The sequence below is a fragment of the Solanum stenotomum genome, chromosome 10, assembly GCF_019186545.1.
Source record: "Solanum stenotomum isolate F172 chromosome 10, ASM1918654v1, whole genome shotgun sequence".
Taxonomy (NCBI): Eukaryota; Viridiplantae; Streptophyta; class Magnoliopsida; order Solanales; family Solanaceae; genus Solanum; species Solanum stenotomum.
This window is the reverse complement of record NC_064291.1, coordinates 51,984,965-51,995,222: the sequence shown is the minus strand read 5'-3', so window position 1 is coordinate 51,995,222 and position 10,258 is coordinate 51,984,965. Positions and strand designations below refer to the sequence as shown.

At 26.6% G+C, this 10,258-nt stretch overlaps 1 protein-coding gene across 4 annotated transcripts in view; it reads right to left on the bottom strand.

The window, feature by feature from the left end:
- Nucleotides 1–10,258, bottom strand: part of LOC125878333 (GTP-binding protein YPTM2) — a 182,990-nt gene that overhangs the window by 99,407 nt on the left and 73,325 nt on the right. The window contains exon 1 of one of the 4 annotated variants that reach the window (XM_049559564.1): nucleotides 10,172–10,176. The exons of 2 other annotated variants lie outside the window; for them this stretch is intronic. The gene's annotated coding sequence lies outside the window, so the exon portion shown is untranslated. Of the gene's footprint in view, nucleotides 1–6,060; nucleotides 6,065–10,171; nucleotides 10,177–10,258 lie in introns of those variants that run through there. One more of the 4 variants, XM_049559567.1, reaches the window with a different exon arrangement.

Below are 10,258 nucleotides of genomic sequence, written 5' to 3'. Positions count from 1 at the left end.
TATATATATATATATTATTATTATTATTATTATTATTATTATTATTATTATTATTATTATTATTATTATTCATTTCTTAAAGGAAAATTGAATCGGGTTATCGGTTACACAACCTATAAGGTTTAAATTGGGCCATGCTTGAAAAAGTTCAATTCTAGGACCCAAATAATACAAATTCAATACCATCGATAATTGTTTAGTAGATGATTCTCTTTTTATTTCTTTGATAATTTATTAAATTTTAAATTAAGGTTTAAAGATCCGTTTAAACAAATAAAAAATCTTACAAGAAAAATTTCTTATAGTAATAATGTTTGTCTGGAAATTTCTTATAGATGAGTAAGCAAAAAAATAACTTAATGATATAGACCTATAGTGTACCCAAAAAAAAAATGTAAAAAGACAAATATTGGTGATCTTTTCTCGTAAAGTTATGACCATAACTAATAGACTTTATTTAAATACATTATTTTTTATTTTAGATATTTATATTTGAAATAATATATGCATAACATCAATGATGATCATCATAAATATTTAAATATTTTATTTTATACATAATATGCTCAGAAAAATATAACATGAAATATTGATTCTAAATAAAATAAGGTCATTATAGTGAAATATTGTTATAACAAATTTTGACCGTATAAATTAGCCACTATTTATGCTAAAAAAGAGAGTAGATTTTATAAAATATTTGTTTAAAAAAAGTTTTAAAAAATATTCTAACACTCCAAAATTATTTTAAGAGAAGTAGAAAATATACTTCGGTTCTATTAGCATTTTTCTATATAGATTTCTCAATACTCATTGTTCTTTTATTTTTATTTTTATTTTTATTAATTTCGTAATGAACGAAAAAACAAAATCAAAGAGATTACTTTATGTAGAATGTAAATCCCCAAATTCATGTGCCTACTAATCATAATGAAACATATTTTATCAATTTAAGGGAATTTCAAGCCTTTCTCTCTCTTAATTTTTTGATTAATTAAATAAAACACCGATCAGTATTCAATTACTATTTAGTTTATCTGTTGATTTGTTGGAGACAATGCCCATGATCCAATTATTTACCATCATAGACCACGTTAATTCATTAGGTTAAACTACTCGTTCCGTCCGTCTATTTTTATCTATTCAGTATTAATTTGATATATTTAAATAATAAATAGAATAATAGTAATTTTCTTATACTACCATCTTTCGAATATAATAAATTTGATGATTTGAGAAATGCATTGAAAATGACTATAATTATTACTTCTTCTGTCTCTAATTACTTGTCCACTTTTCCTTTTATAGTTGTCCCTAATTACTTGTCCACAAATCAAGAAAGGACAATTTTTTTTACCTATTATACCCTCAATTAAATGATTAAATTACTTTGAAAAATATAGAACTTTTCATCCACTTCATAATTAATAGGGATAAATGGTAAACTCGTCATGTTATTAATTATTTTCTTAATAGGTGTGTCAATTCAAAAGTGGACAAGTAATTAGGGACTGAAGGAGTATTTAATAAGGATAAATTATCACTTATTTTTTTAATCTGAATAAGTAAAAGTAGATGGTCATTTTTAATAGAGTGGACAAGTAAATATAAACGAAAAAATACTTTAATTTAATCTAATGACCTAATTTCATGACTGGCAAGTTTGGATTTTATTATGAAAACAATGGTCAGACGTTATTAAATGTTGTGTTTTCTTTATCTTTACGCAGAAATGTTTATTCAGTACAAAAATTAGGTATTTGACAAAGTCAATAAAATAAAGTGATGAGTTTAATTACTTAATCTAGTTGGGATGATCATTAAGGCAAAGTATAAGTGGTCCTTATCTTTGTCACAAACAAAAAATCATTTTTACTTTGAAGGATACAATAATTGATTGATATCGGAGAGAATTGCTCATCTTAATTAGTCGGAGTTTTCCAAAGAAATAGCTTAACCATATCAGTAGCACTTGAGATGATTTTAGGCACGGCTATTCCTTTTGGCTATATAATCATGCGATTTTTGAGAATTTAAAATCAGATTTCCTTCATAGATTCTCTAATCCAAATGAATTGGTAGTCCCTTCTGTTATGATGTCGAAATAATTGTTATAATATGATGATAACACCTGATTAGCAAACAATAATAGGATAAATACATTTAAAAAATGACATGAAATGATAATGATGATTTTTTTTGCTAAAGCTTATGGTGGTTTAAAAATCTAGAAATCGACTTATCTTAATTCGAGCAGCTTGATAATTTTGAATTAAAAAGACTACACTTATATATATTATTTTGATCGATCGATCAAATATATAACTGGCCAATTCATAATGTATAAAAGACTATTCTATTCATATGATTTTCTAGTTTCACAAGATTGAAAAGAAAATTAGAAAATTATTTGTGAGTTCGTATTAATTGCATACTTCAATTATTTTCATCAAAATTGACATATTTGTACCAATGTTTTTTAAAATTAAAGGTGAACATGTAGGGCATTAAGCCTGTCATCGGCGAGCCTAAACTCTAGGATTTTCATTTAAAGGGTCAAATATCCCCCTAAACTATTTGAAAAGGTTTAGATATACCTTAGTTTAAAGCTTGGCTCACTCGTGCCTTTGCTGTCCAACTTTTCGTCTAGATATACTCTTATGGGCGTTAAATGTCAAATGGAATTACCACGTCATTTTTACATTATCACGTGGCATTTATATATTAAAGGGAAAAGGGTCAAATATACCCCTAAACTATTCGAAAAGGTCTAGATATACCCCCCTTTTAAATAAACTAACCGACCCGTTTTCAACAATTTTTTTAAATTATTTATTTTTTTTGGGTAAATCCCGAAAATGAGTAATTGACTAATAAAAAATAGAAAAAATATGAAGAAAAAAAAATTAACTCCAAAAATTCGCAAATAATTATAGTAACCTTAAATTCAACAATTTCAACAATTTTTAAAATTTTTATTTTTTTTCGATAAATCACGATTAATAAAAAATATGAAAAATATGAAAATGACTTTATGCTAAATTTTTAGGTTATCTTCATAGTTTTTATTAATCAATTACTCATTTTCGGGATTTATCGAAAAAAATAAAAAAATAAAAAAATTGTTAAAATTGTTGAATTTAAGGTTACTATATTTATTTGTGAATTTTTGGCGTTAATTTTACATTTTTTTTTTTCATATTTTTCCTATTTTTTATTAGTCAATTACTCATTTTCGGGATTTACCGAATTTTTTTTGTTGAAAACGGGTCAGGTAGTTTATTTAAAAGGGGTATATCTAGACCTTTTCGAATAGTTTAGGGGTATATTTGACCCTTTTCCCTTTAATATAAATGTCACGTGGAAATGTAAAAATGACATGGCAATTCCATTTGGCATTTAACGCCCATAAGGGCATATCTAGACGAAAAGTTGGACGGCAAGGGCACGAGTGAGCCAAACTTTAAACGAGGAGTATATCTAGTCCTTTTCGAATAGTTTAGGGGCATATTTGACCCTTTTCCCTTTATTTTTCCTCGTAATCTTTTAAAAATTAAAAACATTTAACATTAAAAATATTAATTAGGAAAATTTTCATTATTTTAGTAAAAATCGATTTTCTATCATGCATTTTTTTAATGAACTAGTTCGATGAAAAATGAATTGAAAAAGCATATTTTATAACATAAATTTTTCACTAATTCATGATGAAAATTGAGTAAAAAAATGACAAAAATTTCTCACTAATTCACAATAAAATTGAGCTAGAGGTAATTATTTTGATTACATACGTACTCCTATTATTTTTTTAATATTTTGTAGAAACGAAGAATTAAATTGTAAACTTTACTTGTCCATGTTAATTATGTAAAGATTAATTAACTTAAATTTTAAAAAGAAGCCACCCAACTAATTGGTAGCTTTAGAAAAAGACATCCCCTCTAAATTTTGCTTCCGAGCCCCTGTATTAACTTTTTAAGTTAATAAAACCCCTGAATTTACTGTCAATGTTAATATTTACCTTATTTATAATATCTTGAATTTCTAGACAGTTAGGTGGCATTTGCTGATTGACTATCAAGTATCAACATTATTGATGACTAAGATATAATTATTCTAAAAATTATTTACTGTTTTTTAAAATAAATTTTTCATTTAATTTGAAAATTTGTGTTTGATTATTAAAATTTTTAAATTCATTTCAAATTTGAAAACAACTTAACTTGTTTTCAATTTAGTTTTTATTATTGAAGTTGCATATAAAGACATTAACATATTCAGAAAGTATAATTAAGCATAACTCAAATTTCAATTTCACTTCATAAATTTTAAATAAAATGAAAAATATTTGAAATCTAGAGCCAAACGCTACTAAGATACATAGTATATAATATAAAATAACCAATTTTTTTTCCAATCTTGACTTGTCTAATCCATAAAATAAAAAAAATATTTATTTACAATTTAATTGAATTCATTTACAACTTCAATGCGAGAGTGACAAATCCAATGTTACCTTCCAAAATAGACCGGATTGAAAAGAAAACAAAAGTAGATATGTTTTGATTCCTATATATATGCATGTACATAAATTCAATCTACAAGTAAATACTCATAGTAAAATGCTTTATATCTTCACTTTTATTTGTCCGTTATATCAAAAATAACTATTCACATATACTTATTCAAATTTAAAAAATTAAAAGATAATATATTATTTTAAACATAATTCACCTTATACATAATTAGTACTATAATTATTTCCTATTCATTTTCAACATATGTCAGTTAGTTGTGTTATAATAAAATTATCATTTATTTAACGTTTCTTAAGAGGTTTATCAAATCAGACATCAATAAGTAAATATAACAGAGGGAATCACTTCTTCACATTGGGTGGGACTAAAGGGAGGTATACATAGATTGATAGCTCTATGGTGAATTTTTTTTTTTAACTATAAAATATATGTAAGTAAAAAAAATGAAAATATGTGAATAATCTTTTGGAAGCCTAAAAATAAATAATAATGGACAAAAAAACAGACAAATATATGATAAGAAAAGGATGAAAAGAATAATATTACATGCCAAGTAGAAAGTGGTACTATAAGACATTAAGACCAAAACATTGTGTGGAATCAACTAACTAATTGTGACAGCAATATGTATTATCTTACTAATATAATATTTTTAATTAAAGAATATATAATATATTACCTTTGTAAAAAAAAAAAAAAAAGAGTGGCATATAATGAACCAACTTAAGTGGACCAAGTTGGCTAGATTCTTCAATATTATGCAATGTACCAAAACATGTGATGTGTAAAAAAAAAATGAAAAAAAATATAGTGCAAGTCATCTTACCTGCTAATTAGACTTTACTTAGTTATATTGATAACTTATTAATTAAGTGAATAAATATACTTTTTTTTTTTACCTTACTAAAAATAGAAAAAATAATGAATAAGTGAAACCAACTCAAAGGTAAATGCCTTAGCCGACCAAGTGGGATACCTAATCTTTCATTTTCTCAAGTCCTTTTTCACTTTTTTTTCTTTTTCTTTTTTAAAAAAGGGGGTGATTTTGTGAATTATAAAGAGGAGCAACAAGGGGAGATTTGCACATGCATTTGCTTTCAACGTAGCTTGTTCAACTTTCTCTTTCGTAAAAAAACTATACGATATAATTAAGTAAGATTTTTGAATAGGACTCTCATCTCAAATGGATTTTTTTAGCTTCCACTCGTTGTGCTCCCTTGGTGATTCGAACTCGCAATCTTCAAATTGAAAGTAAGGGGTGCTTACTATTTGAGTAACTCTCTCGTCTCTCAAACGGATTCAATCCAATGTCAAGGACTAGAGCATCGAAATGGGACCCCTTCTATGACACCGAACCAACAACTTTTTTAGTCAAGAGTTTTCAACTATCAACTTTTATAATTAATGAATTTGCAATATAAATATAGAGTTTCGATAAAAAATATTTGGGTTTTTGAGAATCCCATCTGATCTGATAACCTGGATCCACCCGTGCTTATCAACATAAGTATCATATAACTCTATAAAGTTTGTATAGATGGAAATAAATTTTTACTATATTTTGCTTATGGGGAGGGGTGGGGGGTGGATTGAATTGAAAATTCACAACCATTTTGTTGATTATTAGGTTATACCTTTGGATGTTGCTCATGATGGTGCAAAATTCAGGAATTGTTTTCCGTGAAAATAATTTTTCAATTAATGTTTTACAATTTAATAACTCAATAGCCCAATATTTATATATATTTGGGAAAAAGGATAAATATGTCCCAAACTATCGTAAATGATATGCAAATACTCTCCGTCATACATTTGGGACATTGGTGCCTCTGCCGTCCAAAAACTAGAGCAAATATGCCCTTCACTCTAATAGAAGATTAAATAGGGACACATGGCACAATCTTATCCGTCGATCTAATATTTAATAAATGTCAGATTGGTGGATAAGATTGTGACACGTGTATGTCCGTTAGTATAAAGGGTATATATGCTCTAGTTTTTGGACGGCAGGAGCACCAATAACCTAAGAGTATGACGGTCTGCATACCATTTACGATAATTCAGGGTATATTTGTTCTTTTTCTCTATATAATTTAGACAAACATTATCAATAAGAGTGAGCGATGGTGGTGGTCGGGCCAAGGCAGGATGGGTGAAGCTGCGAAGGACATAGATGACTAGTAAAGTTTGTTTGAAGATGGAAAGAGACGATCTGAAATATCATTCATATAATTTTTTTTAATTATTGAAAGACGTTTTTTATATTTAAGAATAACAAAACAAACATGTACACTTGTAGGGTGAACTCATGGCTATCAAGGTGTAATTTTAATATTATCTTTCTACGTTTTCTCTTTTATTTTCTACTATATATAGTTTACTGTCATTTTGTTTAATTTTTTGGAATATGGTTGAAGTTTAATAAATTACATAAATTCCATTTGACCAACCCAACAAGGAGGGCAAGGATTTTGGTAGGGCAAAGCAAGTGTTTTATTCAAATCAATCCTTGAATAAATAAGTCCCTATTTAGTGTGGTAAAGAGACTACACACAAGTACAATTAGAGGGAGGTGAATGGCACTTACATGTTTGACATTAATATTTTTTTTATCTTTGTATTTGATATTCGATACATATATTAAAGTTCGTCTAAATTTAAATTTACGCTGAGAAGTCTCACATTATAGGATAATCTGCTCTCTAATCAAGACGATTTCATACCTAAAGAAACTCAAATATGAAACCTCTAATTAATAATGAACACTTACGACTCTATCATAAATCTGGTTGTAGTGATTCAACTATTATTTTCTTTTCCACCCTCTCACCATTATAATAAATATAAGTTAAATTAAACATTTTAAAAGTGTATACAGTATACCTAAATGAAGGGATGTAACAGCTCATAGTTTTTCTTAATTCTTAAGCATCATAGTGGATACACAATTTTCACTTAGGGTGTTTTTGTACACGGGTTTATTATTTTCTAATTTTCTCATGTTCGATGGTTAAATTTTTTTTTAAAAAAATGAGTTTATTAAAAATAAGAAAAATGACTTTCCTAATAAAAAATAGAAAAAACAAGTTTCACAAGTGATTCATGTCTCATATTCAAACCCACCATGTTGCCCCATTTCCACCACCTCACACCTCATGACCCTATCACCCGTAATATTTGTCTAAATTATATACAATTGTTTTAAGATGGTATTTTTCTGTCACCGATCTTGATTAGCTGTCTCATGAATTCTTTCCCCTCATTAGGCCATTACGTACCCAACACAATTAAATAAATAAATAAATTCGTTTATTTTTGTGAAAACATTTTCAAAATATATTTTTGATGAAAACTATTTACCTTTTGTAACGAACACACCCTTATTGCCCTAATTAATAGATACATATGAATTTTATGTTTAGGCACATTTAACAAAATTTAGATTTCTTATACATACACTGTATTAGATTTTACTTAAACGGTTAATTACTTAATTATATTTATTCGAATATCACTTGAAAATATGTTAATTGAAGCATCAAGTTGTTTCGAAATTTATAAATTTGAAACCTCTTCTTAAATCAAAATGTCAATGTGAAAATTAATTCCATTTTTTTTAGTAAAGCATCACTCCATTTTTGTAAAATTAACCACTTAAAAACGAAATACAATTATTAAGTTGGTTTTTATGAGTATATTTACACGCATTTTATTTTTTGATGATTAAAAAATGTAAAATATTATAATGATTCGAACTGATTATTGTTAAAAATTGAATTTGATTCTTTAAGAAAATTGTACTTATTTTATTTTATTGTAGGCGCCGTGCAATAATACTAATTACTAGCCCTATATATGCACTTTACTCAAGGAAAAAAAATTGTTCGGTAGCTAAGTAAAGAAATAAGTTATTTGATAGTTATTTAGAAAATATGCTATTTATGTATAAAATTAATATGATGTTTGATATGTAATATATAAATTATTTTATTCAGAATAGAAAATACATAATTAATGCCTCCATAATTAAATTCTAACCAACTACAAAACGATCCCTATTTTTGGTTGCCAAATTTTATTCATTTTGCTCCATTGTTTAATTGAAATTGAAGCTTAAGGTGATAATAAAATGGTTTTTAGTTCAATGAAATATTAGAATAATAATTGAAAATGTAGTTTCCTAGAGGAAACATTTCACTAAATTAAAATTAAATAGTTAAAGTCCTAAATAAAAAGCGTAATTATCAATGAGCTTGGAAGTAACCTTTGCACCAATATGCTACTATAACTTCTCTTATTTTGGTGTAATTGAATTTTTTACTAATCCTTAATATTTTGAGGATTTTCACAAGTGGCATGTGAATAATTGAGTTTTTCAATTTTGTTGACAGGTTTTAAGGGGGCCAGCTTACGAATCAAACCTTTTTCTGACCTAATAACGTTCTTGAATTTATTTTATTTCATATATATGGATCTGTAGAAAAGATCAAAAAAGAGTAAGATAAATTTAGAATCGAGGCATCTAGAGGCTCACACAGCAAAACCGACAAGCAGAGGCAATCATTTCATCTAGAGGTAAAGCACAAATTTGATGGCAGTACCAAACTAATTCATGCAAACTACGAATAGCAAATATAGCTTCAAAATAATGGAGGCAAGGCCAGCTAGTGAGATGATGGAGGATAAGCTTTATCATCGAGAGAAAAAGAATCTTAGGCGATTTCGTTATAATTATCTATATTATAATAGATGCTAACTTTAAGGGACTATGTATATAAAGTCCCTTAGAAAGTTCAATCATATACGTATAATAAAAACATTCATTGAATCAATAGACTTTAAATCTTAAATTCACTTATACTCTACAATCTACATCAATTTTATATAAAAGACCCTTCTTATAACCTAATATTACTTCCTCTGTCTCGATTTATATGACACGATAATCATTTCACCTATTTAGTAGTGTAACTTCAATTCAGAAATCAGAAATAGTGAAGCCATTTTTGGTAGAAAAAGTTGAGTTAAAAATAAGATCCCTAGTCAGTGCATACCATGTCATAGTGGGACCCACCAGCCCCAAAATAAGATCATGGAATAGATCAATGGTCAGAATTCAGTTCTAACTTCCAATAAGACTGACACACATTGCACCAAATCAAACTCCTTCAAAGATAAAGACCTACTAATTTATATTAAACTATATATATATATATAAATAATACACTTATCCTATACCTGAAAAAACAATAATATAAATTTAAATAAATATACTAGGAAAAAAAAAGATTGTGAAAAAGGTTGAAACAAACTCTCTTTTGTTTCTTTCTCTCTTTTGTTGTTTTCTTGCCTTGCTTTTCAATTCCATTTAATTTATGATAATATTATGTCATTTTTAAAGCAAAAATAAAATTTAAGTTCTTCTAAATTTGACTTTTTTTTCTTTTTGAGTTTAAATTATATATTGTTAGTAATTTATTTTTCATAATCAGTTTATCCCAAAAATATCTAAAGAGAGATATATTCGTTACTTAAAATTTATGAATTTCTATAATGATTTAAATTAATATAGGACAATAATTAGATATATAGTCAACTATTTATAATTTTTATAATGAATATTTAATACTTATATAAAGTTTGAATAAAAATTATTAAATATCGGATGTGCTAAATCGGCCCCTAAAGATAACTCATAGTCGTGATTTTAAAATAAAATA